At 38.4% G+C, this 26,071-nt stretch overlaps 1 protein-coding gene across 1 annotated transcript in view; it reads right to left on the bottom strand.

Annotated features, from left to right (window-relative positions):
- LOC150087137 (F-box/WD repeat-containing protein 2-like) overlaps positions 1 to 26,071 on the bottom strand; it is an 83,390-nt gene that overhangs the window by 15,177 nt on the left and 42,142 nt on the right. The gene's annotated exons all lie outside the window — the stretch shown is intronic.

Raw genomic sequence — 26,071 nt, 5'->3', positions numbered from 1 at the left:
AATGAATTAACACATTACATTTAAAAATGGGGGTTTAGGGCTTAAAGCCTCAGACTACAGGAAATTTACTAGAGAAACAAGTCAGCGCCAAGCATCATTTTAGTTCGTAGTAAATCACTGAAGTAGGTGCCATTGTCACCTACTTCAATGATTTACAACACAACTTATTGTGAAGGCATTCACAATATGAGATGTAACAAAAACGATGCCATTTCATCTACTTCGGTGATTTACTACAAACTAAAATGATGCTTGGCATATTACATTTATAAACTGGGGGCTTAATAAATCACCATGATAATAACGGCATGACTTCTTGTCACTACGGTATGGATGAACACGTCAAAACTGGAAAGATCACTAATACCCAATTACTTGCCGCTTTCAATTGTAAATTTTATTTGTAGGGTCTCTCGTTTATTAATCAAAGGTATGCAAGAACATGCTCTGCATATACCAGATATGGCTAAGTCAATTTCTGGACCAACAAATCTACCAATAAACAAAAGCCCTACTAATATCATAGCATATTATAATATTTAGTATTAGCATGGGCAAAATGATGCAAGAAAGCAAAGATTATATGGTGCAAGGGAAGAAATAGGATTATTTATTTCATTTTTGTTATTTGTTTTTAAGGAGCATTAGCAACTAAGGCCATATTGCTTCGGGACATGCGGTGGTCATTCCCTGACCTTTCCGCATCCTCCGTATTTGGTGGTGACGGGTTTGAACCCTGGTCCAATCAAGAAGCATGTGCTACGCATCGCTGCTCCTTCCCACCTGGCTACGGAGGCACCAAAGAAATAGGATAGAAATAATGTGCGCACATACGCACACAAGTGATAGTAATTAACCATAACAAAAAAATACATTAAATGCTTCCTTCCCTACACACATTAAATAAAACAATAATCCTAAACAAGGAAAAAATCCATAGTGAAAATGCTAGGATCAGAAGTCCATTATAAAAAGTATTATCTGATGTATTACAAATACTTAAAAAATTTAAATTCAGAATTTAATATATTTAAATAATTTAGTAACAATGGATATGAATTTAAATAAATCAATTTGGTAACCTGACATGGGATAATGTAATGCTCGTAACATATTTTTCAAAGTTGCAATCATCATTAATCTGTAAGACAAGCATACTGAAATAAAGACTGACATGAATCTTAGTTTCACTGTTGCATATTACTTGAAATATAATACTAGTTTGCATATTACTTGAAATATAATACTAGTTTGCATATTACTTGAAATATAATACTAGTTTCAATTTTGTCTGTCATACAACATGAAATGCACTGCAAATTTTTTTTGCAGTGCATATCATTTTTTTTGCAAAACTTGCCATGTCATCAATTAATGCTCTACAGCACAACAAAATCTGCTGATTACGCTATAACACTTGGATAAATTTATATAGAGTCAACTGGATAGAAAGGGGTTTCCTCCATTGTCAGCCAAAGAAATTACTTCTCCACCACTGCTTATCTGTAGTTCAATCACTTCCCTCAGTTAGGCAACTAAAGTTAATCAATACTGATCCAATTATTTTCAGTAACATTCATATGCAAGATACCAGTGGAAGTTGCTGTTAATGTACAGTTGGAAGAATATGATCAGTGGGGGGTTGATCCGTAGTTGTTTGAAGGTTTGTGGTATAATGGTGCAGGGCATCTTGGGCCAAATTTTATCTGTTCAAATTTTGTTTAAATCTAATAGTCAAAAATATGGTTAGATAAGGTTAAAGAGAGATGGACTTTGGATATTGAAATAGATCGTTTAGAATTACAGAGCCTGCTGATTGTCCCCATTTTTACAGATACTGAAATAATGGGGACAATCAGCGAGAATACACTTAGCATTAGCAGAGGCATATGATGCAAGGTAAATATAAGCTTACATAGCATCAGCCAAAAAAAAAAAAAAAAAAAAAAAAAAACATTTCATTTCAGCCATCCATTCACTTCAAAAGTTTGTCTAGTTCTGCCTTGAACTGATTTAGATGTTGACCTCCACTACAACAGATGGAAGTTCGTTCCGACTATCAACAACCCACTGGATAAAGACAAATTTCTGCATATGAATTATACAATTGTCTTCCTTCTATTTGAATTTATGTCCCCTCAGGTGAGTAATCTGCACAAGAAGAAGAATCCCATCAGCACTGGGCTTGCTGAAACCATTCAAGGCCTTATACACTTCGATCAGATCACGCCTAGGTGGCTAGATTGCAGAACTTAAGCCTCTCTTGGTAATGGCAACTCTCTGCTCTACTCACCAATTTCATTGTACTTTTCTGTACTCGTTCCAGCAGCTCTACATCTTTCCTAAAATGAGACCTCCTGATCTGTAAACTTTACCTCCAGCAAAGGAAGTAAACAGATACTTCCTTTGCTACCTCCTTTAATATAACTGGATACATCCAATCCACTCCAGGCCTTTCTTATTTGAATTCAACAATTTCACCTCAACTTTGCTCTCAGTTATTACACAATTCTTTATACAGTACTCAAGGTGGTGGTGGTAGTAGTAGTAGCATGTGATGCAAGAAAGCAAATGTATGAGCTTATGCAGCATCAGCCAAAAAAAAAAAAATCACACCATTCCCCCCAAATGCCTGTCCAGTTCCTCCTTAAATTTATTTAACCTATCAACTTCCACAACGACAGATGGAAGTTTGTTCCAGCAATTAACCACCCGCTGGCTAAAGGCAAATTTCCGCACATCTATTCTACATCTGTCTTTTCTTAATTTGAATTTATGCCCCCTTAGGTTCGTAATCTGAACAAGTGGAAGGATCCCATCAGAATTCAGCGTGCTCAACCCATTCAAGGCCTTATATACCTCAATCAGATCACCGTGCAGGTGCCTAGTCTCCAGCCACTGCAATTTGCAGAACTTAAGCCTCTCTTGGAAAGAGGATCCCTTCATTCCCCTCACCAATCTTGTTGCCCTTCTCTGTACACGCTCATGTAAATCTACATCCTTCCTAAAATGAGGCCTCCAGACCTGTACGCAGTACTCAAGGCGTGGCCTGACCATTGCCTTATACAGAGGGATAATCACCTCCTTTTCCCTGCTAGAAAAATTCCTATATAACATTGACAAAACCTCATGACCTGCCCTGGCAGCCTGTCTACATTGCTCCGAAAACTTCATATCTGACTGCACAATTACTCCCAGGTCTTTTTCATTTTCTACCACCTCAAGTGTAGTACCACACAGTTGGTACGTTTCTCTGGGGTTACTTCTACCCATATGCAGTACTTTGCATTTGTCAAGGTTAAACTTCAGTTACCACTTCTTAGCCCATCTGCCCAAATTATCTAGATCCTGTTGCAGTAGCACACTGCCATTACTGTCATTAACAACCCTGCCACCCTTTGTATCATCTGCAAACTTCGACATTAAGCCTGATATACCTTCATCAATACCATTGATAAATATATTCAAAACAACAGTGGACCTAACACCGAACCCTGTGGGACTCCACTAATAACATTAGTCCAAGAAGAGCAGCACCCATTGATTACCACCCTCTGTCTTCTCCCACTTAACCATCCTTTTATCCATTGTAGCAACTTACCCTTAATACCATTCTGCTCCAATTTGTACAAAAGTCTTCCATGCGCAACAGTGTCAAAAGCTTTCCTGAAATCCAAATATATGATATCAAAATTATTTTTTGCATCCAGTTCCTTTGTAACCACATCATAATATCCTATCAAATTTGTCAGACAAGACTTTCCCTTAACAAACCCATGCTGTGTCTGAATTATTGCTGCAGTCTTGTCTAGATGATCCTGCAATGCATCTTTAACCAGAGACTCCATTATTTTACCCGGAACAGAAGTTAAACTAACTGGTCTGTAATTACTCGTGTCACGCTTCGATCCCCCTTTGTGAATTGGGGATATATTTGCACATCTCCAGTCCGTGGGAACCTCCCCTGAGTCCAAGGATGCTCTCATATTTATGGCTAAGGGTTTGCTTAGTTGCTTTGCCGCCTCCTTTAATATAACTGGATAGATCCCATCCACCCCAGGTGCTTTTCTTTCGTTTAACTTCAACAATTTCTCTTCCACTTTGCTCTCAGTTATTACAAGATCATTAAGCACCCTGCTACAATTTGATAACCTTCTGCCATTTTCAAACCTTAATAACTCCTCATGTGTGAATAGATGCGAAATACTCATTCAGTTTGTTTGCTATCTGAGCAGGATCATCAACAGTCGAACCATCGATGCCAAGTGGACCAATCAGATTCATCCCCTTCCTTTTAGAGTTTATATAAGTAAAGAAATCCTTGCTGTTTTTCTTAGCTTTTGCCAAGGATTTCTCGTAATCTGCCTTCGCCTGCCAATCCTCCTTTGTTACCTGATTACAGATTAACTTATATCTTCCATAGGCTTCTGAGTCGCTTGATAATTTATATGCATCCCATGCATTTTTCTTCTCTGTTATGAGTCTCATTAGTTCATTTGACAACCATTTAGGCCTAAACCTTGAACAATATTTCTTAATAGGTATGAAACTTTTAGTAGCGTCCACGATTATTTCCTTGAATGCTTCCCACTTAGAATTTACTGTTGGTAACATCATCAGTTGATCCCACTGTACAGAATTTAAAAACTGTCGGAGACCACTGATCTTGATAAGGAAATGGTCAGGTGTCACCTGACCATTTCCTTATACAAGGGGACAAACACTCCCATATTTCTGCTAGCAAAATTATTGTATATCATTGACAAGAGACCAAGAGATACTCTTCTAGCCTGTCTGTCTGCATTGCTCAGAAAACATCATATCTGATTGCACAATTGCCCCCAGGTCCTTTTAATTCTACACTACCTTGGGTGTAGTACCAACCATATGATATGTTACTCTGGGGTTAATGCTACCCATATGCAGTACTTTACATTTGTCAATGTCAAACTTCAGCCGCCACCTCTCAGCCCATCTGTTCAACTTTTCCAGATCCCGTTGCAGTAACGTACTATCATTAATGTCATTAACAACCCTTCCAACCTTCAACTGTCTGCAAACTTAGACGTTGATCCTGATATACCTTCATCAATATCATTGATTAAAACAGAAAACAACAATGGGTCCAACACTGAACCCTGAGGGACTCCACTAATAACATTAGTACACGATTAGCAGTCTCCATTGATAACCACTCTCTATCCTCTCCCACTCAAACATCCTTTTAACCATTGCAGTAACTTGCCCTTAATGCCATGCCACTCCAATTTGTACAGTAGTCTTCCATGTGTAAAGTACCAAAAGCTACCCTGAAATCCAAGTATATGATATCAAAATTATTCTTTGCATCCAGTTCCTTTCTCACCACATCATAGCATCCAATCAAATTTGTCAGACAAGATTTCCCCTTAATTTCTGAATTATAACTGCATCCTCCTTGAGGATGTCACAGACATTCTCTCAGATATGCCAGACACGCTGTACCGGCTATCTGGGAGTCAAAAACACTTCTTAGTTCATTTCACAAATATACGTGGTCTCAATTCTAATCTCAACGATGTCCATTTCCACTTGCAGTCTGCCAAACTACATGTACTTTTTCTGACAGAATCTCAGTTATTGGTTAATTCAACTACTGCTCATCTAAGGTGCCCAAATTATTCACTGTATGATTCCTTTTGCCTCAAAGGTGGTACTTGTGCATATGTCCGTTCTGATATTCCCTGTCAGAGAATTCGTAATTTGGAATCTCCTCTCTTCAATCTTCTCTGGCTTAAAATCTCTCTACCTCACTGTGTCAAATTCATATGTTGTCTCTACCGTTCTCCCAACTTCACTAATCACTTGGAGCTCTTTGACTTCTCTCTTTGCAACTTGACTTTCTCCAGTCCAACTTTCCTAACAGCGAGGTAATTTTCCTTGGTGATTTATTGTTCACAACTCCAGCTGGCTTCCGTTTTCTAGTCACACCGACCCAGCAGGTCGAGATGCTGAGGCTTTTGCAATTTCTAATGAACTTGCACAGATTGTTCAGTTACCTACAAGACTACTGGACAATCCTAACCATACAGCCAACACACTTGATCTTTTTCTCACAAACAACCCATCTAAGTACACGGTTGAATTGAGAGGTCCTTTAGGCACTTCAGATCACAACTTGGTGGTTGTCTCTTCTCCAATGGAGCCTTTATCTCACGACTATTCCCAACCTTGTGTTGTTTGGCATTACAAGAATGCAAAATGGGATGACCTGTGAGACTTCTTTTCCCTGGTTGGATTACTGTTTCAAAACTTCTGATGTCAACGTTTGCTCAGATCGTGTCAGCGAAATTATTCTTGCAGGAATGGAATCCTTTATCCCACACTCCACTTTAAAATCTCGTCCGTTATCTAAACCTTGGTTTTCCAATAAATGTGCTAAGGCTGTTCAAGAGAAGAATGTTGCATATCGTAATTGGCTTGTTTCTAATTCTTCAGTTTCATTTTCTGCCTACACCAAAGCTCACAATTGTAAAGCAGTTATTAATCAGTCCAAACTAGAGTTTGAACAGGCTAAGGGTAAAAATCTTGCTTCTTGCCCTAATGGTAGCCGAGCATTCTGGTCTCTTGCCAAAGCTATTTGCTGCAATTTTTACCCATCTCTGCTCCCGCCTCTGTCCAAACCAGATGGTTCTGTTGTCACTTCAGTTAAGGATAAAGCTGACCTCTTAGCATCCCATTTCTCTTCCAACTCATGTATTAATGATCTTAGTAAAACACCTCCCATCATTCCCACCACACTCCATTCAATGTCTCCTGTGGTCTTCCGCCAAAAGGATGTCACTAGGATTTTACAAATCTCAATGCTAAGAAAGCTCCAGGTCCTGATGGTATTTCTCCACTTGTTCTCAAAACCTGCGCTCCTGAATTTCCTCCTCTTCTTTTCTGCCTTTTTTCACTTTCTTATTCTAAAGGTGTTTTCCTTCTGCTTGGAAATTTGCTCATATCCAGCCAGTTCCAAAAATGGATGAGAAATCCCAATCATAAAATTATCTTCTCATTGCAATTACTTCTATTCTTTATAAAGTAATGGAAAAATCAATTAACCACCAAGTCAAACTATCTAGAAACCTTCCTTCTGATCAACGATCACCAGTATGGATTCCGTCAGTGTCGATCCTCTGGTGATATTCTGGCTTATTTTACTCATTTATAGACAAATTCAATGGAAAAGTTCAGTGAAACACAAGCAGTTGCTCTTGCCATCGTAAAGGCTTTCGATCGGGTTTGGCATAAAGGTCTTCTAAACAAGCTTTCATCGTATGGTTTACCAACTGTTTTTAGTAATTGGTTATCCAGTTTTGTCTCTGATCACTCACTGATGGTGATGGTAGATGGCTCTCTGTCTTCTAACTTCTCCACTATTTTTTTGGTAGTTGTTGGTGCATCAGCTTCTGTGGCCTTAATGCACCTACCCAGGTTTTTGCAGTACTTTGATCCAAGCCCGAGGCGGGATTCGAACCCGCGACCTTTTGGTTGCCCGGCAGGCACTTTACCCACCCGGCTAACCCGGTCAACCTTCTCCACTAATGCTCGTGTCCCCCAAGTTTCTGTTCTTTCCCCCATTCTTTTCCTCTTGTATATTAATAACCTTCTTCCATTGAATGGAAATCCTATCCACAGTTTTGCCGATGATAGCACATTGCATTCCACTTTCCATTTTGAAAACCTTGCCCTACTCAATCAACTTCAGCTTTTAGAATATCTGCTACTGATTCCTTAAATGCCGATCTCAAGATGATTCTTCAGTGGGGCAAAGACAACGTAGTTTATTTCAATCCTTCTAAAACTCAGTCTTGTCTTATATCTCGTAAAAATGATTCTTCTGCTCCTATGCTTATCTTTGGTGACACTGCAATTTCTAGGCATAATGATATATCTCTCTTTTGGGGAATATTTTTTATTATTATTTTTTTTTTATGTAAACCCCAAACACGAGATGTATTAGAACCTATAGTGCTTAGTACCGTGCTTGGGTTGGAGATTGAGAAGATGAAAGAAGGTATTTGTTGACAATGGACTTGAACTTCTGTAGACTGTAATTTTCAGGAAATACATATGAAGGAAGGTTGTTCCAGAAAATGGCAGTTGAATGAATAAACGAGGAAGATGAAAAGTTGGTTCTGTGAGTTTGAAGTTGGACAGTATATGGACGTTGGCGGCACATGTTTGGACTGCTTTGAAAGAGAGAGAGCGGGAATTATAGAACCCAATCCAGAAGAACAGTGCCCACGGAAGTATCTGTAGAAGAGGCATGCAGCAGAAACAGTACGTCTATGAGACAGCGAGTGCAGAGACTCTGTTAGAGATGAATAATTAATTAACCTACCTGCCCTCTTCTGAATGGAATCAAGAAGCCTGAGAGAGGTTTTGGAGACACTACCCCAGATGTGGGAATAATATTCCATGGCAGGGCGGATTTGCGATTTATACAGAGTGAGCAGCTGTTTGGAAGAAAAGTAATGCCGAGAGCGAAAGAGAAAATCACGTTTTTAGATGCAGAGGAAGCAATATTTGTAATGTGCTTGTGCCAAGAGAGATTAGAAGTCAGAGTCATCCCCAAAAGAGATATATCATTTTGCCTAGAAATCGGAGTGTCACTAAAGATAAGCATAGGAGCAGAAGAATCCTATTTGCGATATATAAGACAAGATTGAGTTTTAGAAGGGTTGAAATCAACTAAGTTGTCTTTTCCCCACTGGAGAATTACATGAAGATCGGCATTTGTAGCAGATTTTTGAGAAGTTGAAGCTGATTGAGCAGGACAAGGTTTCTCAAAATGGAAACTGGAATGCAATGTGCTATCATTGGCAAAACTATGGATAGGATTTCCAGTCAATGGAAGAAGGTCATTAATATACAAGGGGAAAATAGTGGGGGAAAGAACTTTTTTTTTTTTTTTTTTTGGTAGTTGTTGGCGCATCGGCTTCTCTTTTGCAGTACTTTGATCCAAGCCTGAGGCGGGATTCGAACCCGCGACCTTTGGGTTGCGCACTTTACCTACTCGGCTAGCCCTGTCAGCTAGGGGTGGAAAGAACTGAACCTTGGGGGACACCGGAATTAGTGGAGAAGTTAGAAGACAGAGAGCCATCTACCATCATCCTCAGTGACTGATCAGAGACAAAACTGGATAACCAATTACTAAAAACAGTTGGCAAACCATAAGATGGAAGCTTGTTTAGAAAGCCTTTATGTCAAACATGATGGAAAGCCTTTGAGATGTCAAGAGCAACTACGTGTTTCACCGAACCTTTCCACTGGATTATTCCATAAATGGGTGACATAAGCCAGAATATCACCAGTGGATCGACACTGACGGAATCCATACTGGCGATCGTTGATCAGATGGAAGGTTTCTAGGAAATTTAAGAGTTGGCAGTTAATTGATTTCTCCATTACTTTAGAAAGAGTAGAAGTAATTGCAATGGGATGATAATTGGATGGGAGGGATTTGTCACCCTTTTTAGGAACTGGCTGGATATGAGCATATTTCCAAGCAGAAGGAAAAACACCTTTGGAATAAGAAAGTGAAAAAAGGCAGCAAAGAATAGTAAGTTCAGGAGCACAGGTTTTGAGAGCAAGTGGAGAAATACCATTGGGACCTGGAGCTATCTTATCATCAAGATTCGTCATAATCCTTCTAACATCCTTTTGAGGGAAGACCACAGGAGGCATTGAATGGAGTGTGTTGGGAATGGTGGGAGGTGTTTTACAAAGATCATTAATACATGAGTTGGAAGAAAAATGGGATGCTAGCAGGTCAGCTTTATCCTTGGCTGAAGTGACAACAGAACCATCTGGTTTGGACAGAGGTGGGAGCAGAGATGGGAAAAAGTTGCGGCCAATAGCTTTGGAAAGAGACCAGAATGCTCAGCTACCATTAGGGCAAGAAGCAAGTTTTCCACTCTTAGCCTGTTCAAACTCTAGTTTGGACTGATTAATAACTGCTTTACTATTGTTGCAAGCTTTGGTGTAGGCAGAAAATGAAACTGAAGAATTAGAAACAAGCCAATTACGATATGCAACATTCTTCTCTTGAACAGCCTTAGCACATTTATTGGAAAACCAAGGTTTAGATAACGGACGAGATTTTAAAGTGGAGTGTGGGATAAAGGATTCCATTCCTGCAAGAATAATTTCGCTGACACGATCTGAGCAAACGTTGACATCAGAAGTTTTGAAACAGTAATCCAACCAGGGAAAAGAAGTCTCACAGGTCATCCCATTTTGCATTCTTGTAATGCCAAACAACACAAGGTTGGGAATAGTCATGAGATAAAGGCTCCAGTGGAGAAGAGACAATCACCAAGTTGTGATCTGAAGTGCCTAAAGGACCTCTCACTTCAACCGTGTACTTAGAAGGGTTGTTTGTGAGAAAAAGATCAAGCGTATTGGCTGTATGATTAGGATTGTCCAGTATTCTTGTAGGTAAATGAACTATCTGTGCAATGTCATTAGTAATTGCAAAAGTCTCAGCATCTCGACCTGCTGGGTCGGTGTGACTAGAAAACGGAAGCCAGCTGGAGTTGTGAACATTAAAATCACCAAGGAAAATTACCTCGCTGTTAGGAAAGTTGGACTGGAGAAAGTCAAGTTGCAAAGAGAGGAAGTCAAAGAGCTCCAAGTGATTAGTGGAGTTGGGAGAACTGTAGAGACAACAGATGAATTTGACACAATGAGATAGAGAGATTTTAAGCCAGCGAAGATCAAAGAGAGGAGATTCCAAATTGCCAAGTCTCTGACAGGGAAAATCAGAACGGACAAATGCACAAGTACCACCTTTGAGGCAAAAGGAATCATACAGCGAATAATTTGGGCATTTGAGATGAGCAGTAGTTGAATCAACCAATAGCTGAGATTCTGTTAGAAAAAGTAAATGGGGTTTGGCAGTCTGCAAGTGGAAATGGACATCATTGAGATTAGAACTGAGACAACATATATTTGTGAAATGAATTAGGAAGTGCTTATGCTGACTTTTTATTCTGACTTCTAATCTCTCTTGACACAAGCACATTACAAATATTGCTTCCTCTGCATCTAAACAACTTGGTTTTCTCTTTCGCTCTCGACATTACTTTTCTTCCAAACAGCTGTTCACTCTATACTAAATTGCAAATTGCAATCTAAATTGCAAATCCACCCTACCATGAAATATTGTTCCTGCATCTGGGGCAGTCCTCCCAAAACCTCTCTCAAGCTTCTAGATTCCATTCACATGAGAGCAGTTAGGTTAATTAATGACTCCTCTCTAACAGTCTCTGCACTCCCTGTCTCATAAATGTACTGTTTCTGCTGCATGCCTTTTCTACAGATACTTCCATGGGCACTGTTCTTCTGAATTGGCTTCTATAATTTCCGCTCTCTCTCATTCAAAACAGTCTGAACACGTGCCGCCACCATCCATTTACTGTCCAACTTCAAACTCACAGAACCAACTTTTCATCTTTTTTATTCATTCAACTGCCATTTTCTGGAACAACCTTCCTTCATCCTGAAAATTACAGTCTACAGAAGTTCAAGTCTAATATCAACAAATATCTTCTTTTGTCTTCTGAACCTGGAACCCAAGCACGGTACTAAGTACTATAGGTTCTAATACCTCTTGTGTTTTAATTAAAAAAATAACCAATGACTCCATTATTTTCCCTGGAAAAGAAGTTAGACTAACTGGACTGGAATTATTCTTGTTCCCTTTCGATCCACCTTTGTGAATTGGGGATACATTTTCACATCTGCAGTCCGTGGGAAACTCCCCTGAGTCCATGGATGTCTCATAACCATAGCTAAGGGACTGCTTACTTCCTTTTCTGCGTCCTTTATATAACTGGATAGATTCCATCCACCCAGGTGCCTTTCTTATGTTTAACTTCAAAATTTCTCCTCCACTTTGCTCTCAGTTATTACAAAATGTTTTAGCTCCCTGTTACAGTGTGATAAACTTCTGGCATTCTCCCCCTTTAATAACTCCTCATGTGTGAATGTAGATGCAAACTGCTCATTGAGTTTATGAGCTACCTGAGCAAGATCATCAACAGGCGAACCATCGATGTCAAGTGGATCAATCCCCTTCCTTCCGATTCATCCCCTTCCTTCTAGAGTTTACATAAGTAAAGAAGTTTTTAATGTTTTTCTTTGCATTGTTTGCCAAAGATTTCTCATAATCTGCCTTGGCTTGCCTAATGTCCTTTGTGACTTGATTACAGACTATCGTATATCTACCATAGGCATCTGTGTCTCCTGATAATTTATATGCATCATGCATTTTTCTTCTCTGTCACGAGTCTCATTAGGTCATTTGACATCCATTTAGGCCTAAACCTTGAACAATATTTCTTAGTTGGTATGTAAAGCCTAGTAGTTTCCAAGATTAATTCTTTGAATGCTTCCAATTTTGAATTTGCTGTTGGTATCATCATCAGTTGGTCCCACTGTACAGAATTAAAAAAAAAAAACAACTCAGACCACTGTAGTCACCATTATGAAAGCAAAAACCCTTCCTTTTACACCTGATGGTAGTTACACCTTTAAGTAAATTCTGCATCAGTACACTGTGATCACTGCCATCTAGTGGTTCCTTTATCTGTAGATTCTTAATGTATGAAGAATCACTACTGATAATCAGATCAAGAGTATTACTCTCTTTGGTTGCCTCTTGAACATGCTTCTGTAGAAAACAATCATCAATTAATTCCACAAAAGTCTTGCTAGTGTATGAGTGACCAATCCACAAGTTACAGTCTAAATCTGGGAAGTTAAAATTGCCCATTATAACCTACTCTGATTTAGTGGCACACTGTATTTCCCTGTACAGTTGTTCATGTACTCATGAGACCTATAACATACTCCTACTCTCAACTTGGTTTTCCTAGTGCTTATGTCACACTAAACTGACTTAACACGCAACTGTCCACCAGTGGTGAGCTGTGAATATTTTAACAATGGGCTGGCAGTTTTTCCGACTTTCTACCGAGCGAGTAAATATGATCAGTCACGGAAGTGACGTCATCCACGGCTTCCACTAGATGCCTTCCCACGCTCGCACTACTAGTACTGTGATTATAGCGCGTGATGCATTTTTCGTGACCAGTATGATATCTTGAGTCACTGGCAAATTTGGGTGGGGGGACAGATACGGCTCATTACCCCCTTAACCATGCAAATAAGTGAATGTGTAAAATGTTCCTAGATCTAACTAAAAAAAAAAAAAAACCTTAAAAACCCAGTCGTCATGCCTCGCCTTACAATGATAACTGGATATGACGGTGCCTGGAGTTCTAACATTTTAGAATTTTTGAATAGTATGACGTCACAACCATGCTTCCTGAAGTTACTACTGCAGTAAGTATCATTTCAACAATACAAATATTTTTCAACAATTTCTTTTTTCATCTCGCATTTTCATTACATTCCATTCCATTGTTAGGTGCCTCTAACAGTTGCGTATGTTGCTTCAACTGCAAGATCGATAAGATCAGTACATCAATTGGTGCTATTTTACAGAGATATTTAGATACATTGCACTTGCAAGTATACATCTCTTATTTTAGTTTTCATAAATCCATTGTATCTTGTCTTCCAAAAATTATGTAAATCTGCGAATGATCAATAAAACATTTACAATAAAAAAGCTCTTTTATTTTGTAATCGATATACACAAATCAAAATGCCTAAAAGAAACGCGAAGGACATTTCGCATAAACCATCTACCCCGTGTGCTCAGCATATGTGCAACTTTTTTATTCGACTTTTTTTTTAACAACTAGGGAAATATAATGGATATATATTTTTTCGTGATAAAATTTTAATATTGCGAATAAAAAATAACACGAAATATTTCCCATCACAAATAACATAAAAACTTAACACAAAGCATTCCACAATATAAAAACAAATATTACCAAAAAAAAAAAAACTTTCTAGAAAAAGTACACAAAAAATCACAGATTATATGAAAAAAAACTATTTCACAAATATTCAAGAAAAATTTATTCTAAAAATTGCCATATACAATTTACTTCTTTATTAATATTTGTTGTCGATCTTCTGCTTTGCTCAATAGCTGAGCGATAATTACAGCGTTATGATTTGACATAACGATCCGGATCAAATTGAAGCAATGGTTTTCCATTTAGATGTATGGTCATCATAATCTGCAACGTGTTTAATTGTCAATATTATTCATTCACTCAATAGTATTCATTACGCTGAAAGCTCACTCAGCTTCAGCACTGCTAATGGCAATGGTTTCAAAGATATTTCTGGCTTTCTTAATTGAAAAGTTAATTTCACTCGATTTTAAAGATAAACTGTCTTCGACAATATCTCTAAAATCATTTTTATTTCATATTTTATCAGAAAACTTAAATTTCTTATTCGTTTTTCACTATCTTGCCAATGAGATGAAAGTTCTTTCAAATTCACGATTTCGGGTAGCATATGTTTAAAATTTTTTTCAAAGGTATCGTTATTTTCTTTATTTAATTTAAAATCACCCCGTTCCATTAATAAGTTATCCTTTAAGAATAAAACAATGCATTTAATAACTTGTCACAATGTAATTTTTTTACTTTCAAATTCTTTCCACTTCAACATGCTCTTGATTTTAGCTTCATAATTTCCTTCAGAATTTTTCAAATTAGCAATAGCATTGATAGTTCGAATAATTAATTTATGCTTTTACCATTGTTATTCTGTAAAGCTTCTGAAAGGTAAGAGAGCTCTTGCAGGATGTCAACCATTAGTGCTAAATGGTTAAGAAATTCCAAATTTAAAAGTCAATTTAATAATCTGGAATATTTAACTTCTGATTCAAAATGTTTGCACAAAGCGGGATAATTCCTCCAACCCACAATTGCCATATGCAAGCTGCCCATCGTGGCTCGAACACACAACCGATCTTTATAGTTTTCACATCTAGTTCTTTAGCAATCATCCTTAATTCACGCTAGTTTTTTGGAGATTGGTGATAGTTTTTTTGTTTTTAATTATTGCCTGTATGCCTATACATTTTAGAACATTTTCTACACAGTGAAAGGCTCGACAAAGTTTCAAAATCTGCCACCATTTCATCTTCGTAAAGTTTATATAATATCTCAATTGCCTCATTTCACCCCCCCCCCATCCTCTACGTTACTCTTTCACTAGTTCTTTGAATACTGCGCAAAATGTCTAAATCACTCGAATATTCTGCTACTGTGACCATGTAAACACAAACAGGAAAAATTTACTGGAAGGAGTGGATCACTCACTTCTCCGAAAAAACATATGCCCGTTTGTCAGAGCAAAGGGGAACCACAACACAGGTTGACCAGAGGCTATAATCCGTGTCGAGAATCTTCTTAATCCTCTGACTGGCTATGGAAAGCATATTGACTAGCGTGACTTCTCAGTATGTGACTGCATAGGTTTTAGAGACACTACTAACGGTAATCCCTTTCATCCTTAATTCGCACTTTCTAATTACCTAAATTGCTTAAAGGTCAGAGGTGAGAACAATGCATACACAGTTGTCTCTCCTAATCCGTTCGTTACATGGAAATTTTCTTTGTTCGATGGAAACTATTTTAAATGTAATTACCTAGGGGAATCAAAAAAATTCGCTATAAAGAAGTTCATTAAATAGAGGTCTGACTGCAATTAAATCAAAAATGAAGCAATTTTAAAATACATTACCAATCGATTGCGCCATTAAAATGCGGGGAATGGGGCCCCGCTCACCTCACCGTAGTTTCGGTTCTGGATTCTCAATAATTGCATTCAGGATTTCATTTGTAAAATAAATCTCAACAATGGGCTCGCAAATTTAAAACAAAATAACAATGGGCTCTCGTGAGCCCACTATAGCTCACCACTGCTGTCCACCCATGTCAACTGGATGCACTTCCTTAGATTTTGTTTCTTAACTAACAGCATCACCTCTCCACCCTTCCTGTACACATTGTACCCCCTCACCTCACCGTAGTTTCGGTTCTGGATTCTCAATAATTGCATTCAGGATTTCATTTGTAAAATAAATCTCAACAATGGGCTCGCAAATTTAAAACAAAATAATAATGGGCTCTCGTGAGCCCACTATAGCTCACCACTGCTGTCCACCCATGTCGACTGGATGCACTTCCTTAGATTTTGTTTCTTAACTAACAGCATCACCTCTCCACCCTTCCTGTACACATTGTACCCCCCTAATTCCAATTCCGCATTCCTTATCTCTGTGTGACAACATGTCTCTGATATCCCAATAACATCAGTCTTTGATATCTCCACCAGCACCTCAAATTCATCAAATTTATTTACTATACTCCTAGCATTGGTGTACATGCACCAGTTCTTTCTCACTTCTCTTAATAAATTATCACTTCACTGATAAATGAGTCAGACAGTTGAGTATTGAGGAGGGTTTCCCCCATAAGTAACAAATGATGGGTGAGGTGGAATGGTGCTTTCTGATGTCTGATACATCCGAAGCTTGAATTCCATAGAGACTATATGTATATCACGGCACATGAAATAGACAGTTCAACAACCTGGTCCAGTGCTAATTTTATGGTATAAAGTTCTGAAGTGAAAATATTACATATTATTGGTAGTAAGATTGAGGTGGTAAGAGGAGGAAAGACTGTAGAAGCACCTATTCAAACATCATTTTTTGACCCATCGGTATAGATTTCACCTGTGTGAAATCTATAGACTGAATGCACTGTTGTGTAATTTCTTTATATTATAAAGAGGAACAACATTTGTTTCCCACTGTTGAAAATGGCCATCAGAGGATACAGGGACAACTTCCCAGGTGTAACTGGTAATGTATCCTGAAATAGGTTGATTAGCTCAATATTCCAGGTGTGGAACAGTGTGATTATACAGTTATCTCCAACTAGAATGAGAAGATAGAATACATTTTCGCACCATAGAGAAAAAGCGATGTTTTCCAATGAAGATGCAACGGAGGCATCTTCAATATACAAGCTTTGTACTGGAGGTATTGAAAGCTTCCAGAGCAGTTCTGAGAGTACTGTGTTGAATGGTATTTAGTCTCTGTAAAGTAGTTTTCCTGGCAGAGTCATAAATTCAAAATCCATAGTCTAAACAGGATCTGATCACTGCTTCATAGAGATGTAGTCAGGTGTGACAGTCGGCATGGATGATACAGACCAGAGTACGTTTAATTTCTTTACATTAATGGTTTACAGATGAGTCACATGAGCCTGAAAGTATAGTTTGTTGTCCAGTATTAAGTCTAAAATCCAGAGGTGCTGGATAAAGTGAAGTCCATATCATTTGCAAAAGTGTGTAGTGGTGGATTTTTGTTCAGCCAGTTGGTAACAATTATTTTAGCTATTGCAAGTTGCAGCTGTCTTTCATTATTTTTCATGCTCTATGACTAACAGAAGATAATTAGGTCGTCTGCATATATATAGACTTCAATGGTTTTTGGGATATCTTGCCAATTTGGAATACAAATAGGATTTTAGAAAATAGGCCTTGGGTTTTTCATATTGCTATAATTTCTTGTGACAACCGACATCATCACCATCTGTTTTCGTTCTGCTATTCCACAGGTCGACATATGAAGCTGCGCCACCATGCCCTCTCCGTGTACTTCTCTCCATCATTGATTTCACTCCAGTTTCCTCCTCTCTTAATGACCTCAGTCTTTATCATGTCCTGCCACTTCATTCTTAATCTCCCCTTTGGTCTTTGGTCCCTTAATTGTAAATCAAACATTCTTCTAGGTAAAATGCCTCTCGTTCATCCTCTTGACATGTCCAAACCATTTCAAATGGGACCTTTCAATCCTATTCTGGAGTTTTTTTATTTGAATTCTCTCCCGAATCACATAATTTCTGATTTTGTTGTGTCTTATCTTTCCGGCTATTTCCCCACAAATCTCATTTTTGCCATCTGAATTCTGCTTTCATCCTTTTACCTCATAGTCCAAGTTTAAGAAGCATATGTCACATTTGGTACGTAATAGGTCTGGTATATAGCCTTCTTACACTTCAAGTGGTATGTTCCTGTTCTAGATCAGATCTCTTATCTGCCTATAGAAATTCCTGCCCGCTTGTATCCTTCTACTTATTTCTTCATCTATCACTCCAGTCTTTGTAATAGTGCTTCCTACATACTTGAAGTTAACCATTTTTAGCTCTTTCCCTACCATTGCAATGTATCTTTCAGACTCGCCACTCTTCCTTAGAACCATCACTTCACTCTTCTCCTGATCGAAAAACAATCCAAATTCATTGGCCATACTAGCCCACATATCAACTTGCCGTTACACGTTCCCTGCTCTCTCCTCATATGCAGAGGTCATCTACTTTCATCTGGTCACGTCCAAGTTGTTCCACCACTACATTCCAAATCATTCATGACAGCTATAAATAGTAGTGGCAACAGGATGATTCCTTGCCTCAAACCTAATGTTATTTTGAAACTCACCTCAATCCCATCACTCTTCTTTTCCTTTGCTCACTACGTTGGTATTAGCATTAGTAGAGGCACATGAAGCAAGAAAGCAAGCTTATACAGCATCAGCCAAATAAAAAACCCCATTCCCATTTCACTGATCTATTCATTCCAAATGTTTGTCTAGTTCTGCCTTGAATTTATTTAAGCTATCAACTTCCACAACAAACAGACAGACAGACTGATGTTTGTTCCAGCAATCAACTACATGCTGGCTAAAGGCAAACTTCTGCACATCTATTCTACAACTGTCTTTCCTCAGTTTGAATCCATGCCCCCTCAGGTTTGTAATCTGAGCAAGAGGAAGAATCCCATCAGCATTAAGCCTGCTCAATCCATTCAAGGCCTTCTACACCTCAATCAGATCACCTTAAATTCTGCAAGCTGCAACTTGCAGAATTTAAGCCTTTCTTATACTTCTAGCATGGTTGTACACACACTTGTTCTTACTCTTAGTTACCATAACACAGCCCAGGTATTTATTTGTTCCATGATGACTCCCAGCAGCTCTTGAAGCACTCTAGGCTGCTGCTCATTACAATACAAGCAATGCAAGAATCGTTTTTGCCTCTGCTGCAGCTACTGTTAATCTTTTAGTCTGTGAACCCCCCCCAAGCTAGCAGCTTTCTGACCCACCTAACATTGCCCCAATAGCATGAGCAAATATTTTGCACCCTTTCTATTTAAGTGCATTCCATCCCTGTAGAAGCAGTCTCTCCTGTTAGCAAGCACAGACCACGCTGAAAAAAAATTCTACCCCATGGGCTTTGCACAATCTCTCCTGGGCTGAATTGATTGACAAGGCTCTCATCATATACTCCCTCCTATTGTGTCTGGGCAGAATTGCAGACACTTTCAAATTCAACCCAGCTTGTGACTTTTTTTCAACATTGACCTGTACTTGTTAAATAAATCTGCACATCTCTTACTCTTAAAGTCATTAGTGCCAATGTGTACAACAATACCTTTTGTGCCCTTAAAACAAGGGTGCTCAACCTTTTGGAAGTTGTGGGCCAATTTGAAAATTTGGTACACATCATGGGCAATACAATAGGCAAGTCTTATATACCACTTTTAAGCTCTAATTCAGAAGCAACACCTAAGGGAAAATTTGTTGAGTAAAAACACAAAAATAATTGCAGCGTTGTTCCATGCAGTTTACTATAAAGTGATTCTTTTAATTTTTCGACTTGAAAATATTGCCCTTGAGAGTTGTTTCTGAATTTGACTCCATGTAATCACTTTGTTTTGTAAACCTAGGGATCGTTTAAATTTTAAAAGAACTAAACCAACTGCATTTATAAGCAAATTTTATTAGAATACAAGAGCAATGAAAGGAATGAAAAATTCATTTAATGAGAAAACTGACTCTGTTTTATTTTTTACTGATAATTCAATGTCAGGAACTATTTCTATGGTAGCTAATCGGGGGCAGTGCTCCGGATGACAATCAGTAATTTTTGTCCTTAATTTTGACTTGGAGTGCTTCATTCTAGAAAACATCTGTTCACATAAGTATGTGCTTCTGAAGATGGAGAAATTCTTGCCACGTACATTCTTAAATTGACAAATTTTCCCTTTTCTACATATTTTTGGTAACATTCTAGGAGAGACACTTCATCAAATTTGATTTTCAGGTCTGAATCACACTGATGATCAGTAATTTCCATTTGGAGGTCCCGGGTGTTCCCATCACATGCATAGAGAAGGGGTTAGTCTTTTCTTAAGAACAGAAATATTGGGATCTCTTTTGGAACTCAATCTGGGGCTGAGATATTTCAGCCAAATATTGAAGAGCATATTTTGCAGACTGCAATTTCAACATTTCTTAGAAATGAGTTAAATTCTGGTCTTGAAGTTGGCACTTAAAGAGTTCTAATTTCATCTGAAAAGTTTTGATGTGATTAAACAGGCCATGCACCAGTTGATCTTTTGACTGGAGCTTCAAATTAAATTCATTCAAATGAGAAGGAATGTCCGTAAGGAAGGCAAAGTCGGCCAAACACTTCAGATCTTTGAACTCTGATACTGGCCTGCCTTTTGCTGTCATGAACTCTTGAACGGAATCTTTCAACCCAAAAATCCTCTTGGGCACTTTTGAACAGCTTAACCATTGTATGTTGGAGAAGTAGATAACATCACCATGATCAGCATCCTATTCAGTCCGTAGAAAATTTTGAAACTGTCGATGATTCAAACCCTTCGCTCGGATGAATTTCACAATGTCTGCGATAACTTGCATGACATTTTCAAAACCAAGAGATTTGGCACACAAATTTTCCTGGTGCATGATGCAATGATAGTTGGTAAATCTGCTAGTATCTATTTCTTGTTCTTTTTTTTAAAAGTCCTACCAATCCCACTTTTGTTCCAACCATGGCTGGGGCTCAATCTGTCGCAAACCCTGCGAGGTTTTTCAAACTGAGGTGATTGAAAAACATCCATGCATTAGTAACTTCTCCACTAATGCTGGTTCGCCACCAAGGTTTGAAGCACTTCTTTCCCCCACTCTTTTCCTCTTGTATATTAATGACCTTCTTCAATTAAATAGAAATGATATTCATAGTTTTGCTGATGACAGCACATTGCACTCCACTTGCCAGTTTGAGAAACCTCGCCATGCTCAATCAGCTTCAACTTCTCGAATATCCACTACCAATTCCTTAAATGTTGATATCCAGGTAATTCTCCAATGGGGCAAAAGACAAATTAGTTAATTTCAATCCTTCTAAAACTCAGTTGAGTTTTAGAAGGATTGAAATCATAAGCTGGCACTACTGACGCTATGCTGCTGCAACAGGATCTGGAAAGGTTGAGCAGATGGGCTGAAAGGTGGCAAATGAAGTTTAACATTGACAAATGTAAAGTACTACAACATGGGAAACAGCAACCCCAGAGCAACGTATCAACTCTGTGGTACTACACTGACAGTGGTAGAGAATGAAAAGGACCTGGGGGTAATTGTGCAGGCAGATATGAAGTTCTCTGAGCAGTGCAGACGGGCTGCAAGAGTAGCTCATGGTGTCTTATCAATGATATACAGGAATTTTTCTAGCAGGGATAAGGAGGTGATTATTCCCTTGTACAAGGCAATGGTCAGGCCACACCTTGAGTACTGTATATAGGTCTGGAGGCCTCATTTCAAGAAGGATGTAGAGCTACTGGAACGAATACAGAGAAGTGCAACAAGATTAGTGAATAGAACAAAGGGTTGTTCTTACGAAGAAAGGCTTAAGTTTTGCAAATTACAGTGTCTGGAGACTAGGCACCGGCAAGGTGTATAAATCCTTGAATGGTTTGGTAGCATGCTCAATGCTGATGGGATTCTTCCTCTTGCTCAGAATAATCACCTGAGAGGGCATAAATTCAAATTGAGGAAAGACAGATGTAGGATACATGTGCGGGAATTTGCCTTTAGCCAGTGTGTAGTTGGTTGGTGGAACAGACTTCTATCCCTTGTTGTGGAAGTTGATAGCCTAAATAAATTTAAGGCTCAGCTGAACAGGTATTTCGAACGAACAGAGGGGGTGAAGTGGAAGTTTTTTTTTTTTTGGCTGATGCTGCATAAGCTTGCTTTCTTGCATCATATGCCTCTACTAATGCTAACTCCTCTAATCCAACCCATGGATCAGCAGGTCATTGCCTGTTTTACAAAACTTTATACAAAAGCCCTGTTTCAAAGGTGTTTTGAAGTGACATCGGAGATAGAATTTACATTGAGAGAATTTTGGAAAAATCACGTCAATATCCTCCATTGTTTGAGGATAATTGATAAGACATGGGGGGGGGGGAATTGTCTTCCAGGACAATGAATTTGGCCTAGAGGAAATTGTGGCCAGAGTGTGTGTCAGAAAGAGACTTTCAAAGTTTTGGGTCAGAGCCTGTTGTTGATGAAATTGTGTCTCTGGACAGGTTCATGGGATTGGAGGCCCATAGAAAGAAGCTCACCACAGAAGAACTGTTGGGCCTTCATAAAGAACAGGAAGCTGAAGCAAATTTCATCAGAGGAGGAAGGGTCAAGTAAAGGCAGCATTCCAATTGCTGACATTAAGGAAATGCTGTCCAATTGGGCCAAAATGCAGAGTATGGTCGAGAAGTAACAAAAGAACATTGCCATAGTTAATCAAAATATAAATTCATTCAATAATAATGTGATTGGGTACTTTTGAAAAATTTTAAAAAACAGACAACATTGGACAAGTTCTTGGCTAAATCGAGTGCTAGTGAATCATAGGAAAAGGGACAAAAAAGACACTGATCACCAGAATTGGAGTTACAGTACCTGATATTTTAATGGAAGGTGACTCCCCTTCTAAACAATACATAATTCCTTTCCTCCTCTTCAGCTTCTGCCATCATTGCTCCTCAGTAAAGGTAAAGTTCTGGTTAAATTTTAATTTATTTATTTATGTATCAGATTCGGGGCTGGGAACAGATTATTCCAATTTCAGTTAATTCCTATGGAAAAAATTGATTCTATATTCGTCCATCCCTCGAGAACAGATTAATGAAGAATATAGAGTCTCCACTGTATATGATATCAAAATCATTTTTTGCATCCAGTTCCTTTGTGACATGTTATTCAATCAAATTGTTCAGACAAGACTTCCCCTTGACAAACCCATGCTGTGTTTAAATTATTACTGCTGTCTTGACTAGATGATCCTGCAATGCTTCTTTAACCAGTGGCTCCATTATTTTTTCCAGGAACAGAAGTAAAACTAACAGGTCTGTAATTACTCGTGTCATCCTTTGTCCCCCTTTGTGAATTGGAAATACATTTGCACATCTCCAGTCCGCGGGACTTCCCCAGAGGATGCTCTCATAATTATGGCTAAGGGTTTGCTTACTTCCTTAGCTGCCACCTTTAATATAACTGGATAGATTAACTTCAATAATTTCTCCTCCACTTTGCTCTCAGTTATTACAAAATCATTTAACTCCCTGTTAGAGTTTGACAAACATCTGGCCCTCTCATCTTGAATAACTCCTTATGTGTGAATGTAGATGCAAAAATACTCATTTAGTTTGGCAGCTAACTGAGAATGATCATGTACAATCAAACTATTGATATCAAATGGACAAATCTGATTCACCCACTTCCTTTTAGAGTTTATATAAGTAAAGAAGTCTTTGCTGTTTTTCTTTGCATCCTTTGCCAAAGATTTTTCATAATTTGCCTTTGCTTGCCTAATTTCCTTTGTGACTTGATTACAGGCTAGCTTGTATCTACCATTGGCTTCTGTGTCGCCTGACAATTTATGTGCATCCCATGCATTTTTCTTCTCTGCCACGAGTCTCATTAGTTCATCTAACATCCATTTGGGCCTAAACCTACAGCAGTATTTCTTGGTTGGAACAAAAAGCCTAGTAGCTTCCAAAATTACTTCCTTGGATGCTTCCCATTTAGAACTTGCTGTTGGTAACACATCATCAGTTAGTCCCACTGTACAGAACCTACAAAATCTGAGACCACTGCAGTCGCCTTTACAAAAGCAAAAACCCTTCCCTTTACCCCAGATGGTAATTACATCTTTAAGTAAATCCCACATCAGTACACTGTGATCACTGCCACCTAGTAGTTTCTTAATCTGTAAATTCTTAATGCATGAATAATCACTGCTGATAATCAGATGAAGAGTGTTACTCCCTCTTGTTGCCTCTCTAACATGCTGCTGTAGAAAACAATCATCCAATAAATCCACAAAATTCTTGCTAGTGTGCAAGTGACCAACTCACAAGTTACAGTCTATATCTGGGAAGTTAAAATCTCCCATTATAACACATTGACTTACTGGTCCACTATTTCTCTGTATAATTGTTCATTGTATTCATCAGAGTCATTAGGCCTATAACCAACTCCTACCCTCATTTTTGCTTTCCCAGTGCTTTTGTCACACCATACTGACTCAACATTGCACTGTCCATCTATGTCAACTGGATGCACTTACTTAGATTTTATGAGTTTCTTAACTAAAAGCATAACCCCTCCTCTCTTCCTATATATCAGAGATTGTTTGATATGGTATTTGTTTATGTTATCTAGAGCCAGTTTTATTGCAAATAATTCTGCGGTATAGATACTGCATTCAGTAGGAAGAAACACAGCTACTAAGAAAGTGGAAAAAGCTGCTGCTGCACCAACAGCTATGTTTTGGAGCTATCGGTACAGATATATGAACTTTCTCTAAGTTTTCCATGGAATACAATTTATGTAGCTGTTGAAAGTTGGTATTTGCCAGGGAGGATTTTCCCCATCTTAAAAATAAATTGTTGTAGAGAGGTATGAATTCAGTTCAGAGAGGTTCAGGAGTAGTAAGCACTTGGAATATATTCAGAAAGTTAATGTTCCAAATGATCATGAGTTCTTGCAGTCGAATCCCTGTGGGGCAGTTTTCATTAGGTTTATTGTGATAGAGCATGGTGTGTTGAGGATCAAACAGATACTGCCAGCTGGGGTGGGCTGGAGTACTTTCAATCTTTGCTGCATAATTACACAATATACAGGCTGTAAACCAGAGATATTCTGAAGGCTCCCACAGCTATCCTAAGGGCACTATGCTGGATGGTGTTCACACATAACAGAGAACTTTTCATGGCGAGGTTGTAGACAGGCGCTCCATAATCCAAGCGTGATCTTATTAAAGCTCTACCGAGATGTAGGAGAGATGTGATTCCAATTCGTCTTTGTGCCCCCTACACTTCCTGCAAGTTTGTCGCACTGGTAGTGAATCACCCTGTACTTTAGGAAAAGCTAATTCGGGAATCTTTCTTTGCTTTTCTTCTTATTTGGTAGAACTTGGCTTCCAGTCTTCTGAAGTTAATTAGGTTACTAGTTGTGGGGGAATTTACAAAATAAATTTCAAGCTCTAGTTTTGTCCTGTTTGGCATGTGTGCAATCTTGATTCCACCAGTAATTACTGTTTCCATTTTCCCGGTAACGATTTTGGTATTGCAGAGGTAGCAACTTGTAATATTTGATTAGCTACATGTTCTGTGCCTGTCTATGGGTTGGGATTGGATTATTTTTTCATCTAAATGGATGGTTGGTTGGTTGATAGGGTTTTATTGGCGCATCAGCAACTAAGGCTATAATGCGCCAAAAACTTGTTATAAAAGGTAAAATTTTCAGTGACCTAAAGAATTAGGTCACTAAGTCCGGGTAAAAAGCAAGTACAGATTGTAAAAGACAAATATCAGTAAATAACAATAAGATTTTTTTTTTTTTTTTTTTTTTTTTAAATATTAGTAAAAAGGTTTACTGATTTTAGAAAATTAAAAATAGCAGACACACGGTCATTATCAGATAAAATCTGACTGAGTGTATGGGGCTCAGTCAGATGATTAAAAGCGGTAAAACGAGCATTTCTAAGACTGGTACAATCACATAAAATATGTTCAATGGATAAAATGGTGTCGCATTGTTCGCACATAGGACAGTCATCTGCCCTCAGCAGAAAAGAATGTGTAAGATGACTGTGTCCTATGCGGAGACGAGCTAGAACAACTTCCTCCTTACGATTCCTGCGCAGACTAGACTGCCACGGTTCAATTACAGGCTTTATAC

The sequence above is a fragment of the Mastigoproctus giganteus genome, chromosome 4, assembly GCF_048544385.1.
Source record: "Mastigoproctus giganteus isolate SK-2022 chromosome 4, ASM4854438v1, whole genome shotgun sequence".
Taxonomy (NCBI): Eukaryota; Metazoa; Arthropoda; class Arachnida; order Uropygi; family Thelyphonidae; genus Mastigoproctus; species Mastigoproctus giganteus.
This window is presented reverse-complemented; position numbering and strand designations above follow the sequence as displayed.